Source organism: Suricata suricatta, chromosome 1 (assembly GCF_006229205.1).
Source record: "Suricata suricatta isolate VVHF042 chromosome 1, meerkat_22Aug2017_6uvM2_HiC, whole genome shotgun sequence".
Taxonomy (NCBI): domain Eukaryota; kingdom Metazoa; phylum Chordata; class Mammalia; order Carnivora; family Herpestidae; genus Suricata; species Suricata suricatta.
Window position 1 is genome coordinate 155,379,989 of NC_043700.1, and position 1,915 is coordinate 155,381,903.

Below are 1,915 nucleotides of genomic sequence, written 5' to 3' on the forward strand. Positions count from 1 at the left end.
GTGCCAAGCATGTTTCTACTGTAGGAACTTTGTACCTGCTCTACCTTCTATCTAGGATCTACTCTTCTTCCACCTTGTCACATTACTCACTCCATTCAGGTCTCAGCTCAAATATCACCACGTAACTTCATTATCCTCATTATGACCCTCATAATAGCATCCCTATCATTCCCCACCTTTTCCTTTGACACATCATCTATTTCTTTCTTTGTTTATTGCCTATCTGTCCCCGGCAGAATATGAACTATGTGAAAACAGGGTTCACTACAGTATTCCTGGTGCCTAGAACAGTTGCCTATTATATGGTAGGTGTTCAGTAAATGCTGAATGAAGATGGATTTAGGTCAAGTGAAAATCTCCTAACAGATTTTCAGATAAATGAGTTTGTTATATCTCAAATCATTAAAATGGAAATTCCTAATAATGTTGAATGGTTTTTTAAAATTATATATTTCTCTTCCAAAAGAGCAACATGTCACACTATATATGTCATCTTCAAAACTAGGTCATTCCCCACCTCCTGAGTGCCAGCAGCCCTTAAGAATTGCTGAGGAGAGAAAGTCTCAGGTTCTCACTTAGAAGTATGAGGACAAGAATATTTCCATTGTATCCTAAATGTTGCATGGATTCCTCTCTTTCAGGTTAACTATAATACTGTCTTCTCTGATGACTCAGACATGTTACAGCATGTTTTTTAAAAGTCCCTCTAAAAGGGACTCTCTTATGGAGATATGAGAAGTAAAGCAGGTAGGTGTCTGTAGTATGCCTCACGGTTACCTCAACTAGCTTTTCAGATGTTGTCTTTTATGATAAGCTTACTTTGTTCCCAGATAAAGGAGTTGCTTCTCTCCTTAGCAGGCGTGGCCCTTTCCATAACTTGCTTCTACTTGCCTAACTCCTTCCGAAACTCCTGACAAAGTGGAAAGTATTACAAACCACTATAAGTATTTAGAATGAAAAACTATTACTCAGTAGCTTAAAGGTATTCAGCAGTCCTAAAATCCTAAATCAAGATACGTAGGCATGTATGTGTGCATGTGTATCTGAGTACATGCCCAAAAGTAGTTTAGAAATTGCAGGGCACTTAGAGATATATTTGTATTTGTTTAAAAAATGCTCAGAATTTTTGAAGAAACCTTTACTGTCCAACACATCCATTTTATCCTCACACACACCACTTGGCTAGTCATTCCCTATGTGTCCTCTCTCCCCTACTCTTCACTAGTGTCTTTCTGCCAGATGTACCTTCTCTGGTCTCTTCTTCACTATCTTGGTGCATGCAAATTTAAGAAGGAATCTCAGGAACTTCAAAAGCTGACTGTATAAGAGATTCTGAACTAAGATCCTGGGGGCAAAAAGAACAGAGCCTCCCGCCTCCTCCCCCCCCCCCCCCCCCCAGCAAAAAAAGAACAGAGGCCCAAGATTTGAACCTAGAATTTTCTCGTCAGCACTGATCAGATCTTAACATTTTGGGATGCCTCAAAAGTGGCCATAATGGTAGGCATTACTTACTTTGAAAGGTCCTCTGGTCAGAGGGTGGCCCCCTATCACACAGTTGGGGGCGTATATTATATTGAGGTAGGGGTGGGGAGGTTAATGATCAGGGCAGATTGGAACATGTTCTTACGCTCTCAAGAGGCTGCTATCTTAGCCCCAAATGAAACAATGCCTATCTCCCACCCTTTTTTGTGATGAGGAGGTAAGATTGCCGAATAACATTTTTTATTAGGTTCTCTCTAAGTAGTCTATCAGCAGGACAGTACAGTTAGAAAAGTGGGATTTGAACTACTAAATATCTGTGACCTAGAAAACCTACCATTCAAGGATAGGAGAAAACTGATTGAGAATCATCCAAATCTCTAAGCCAATAATATAATCTGATCTAGGATCTAAAATAGATTGTTCTGAGTACTGA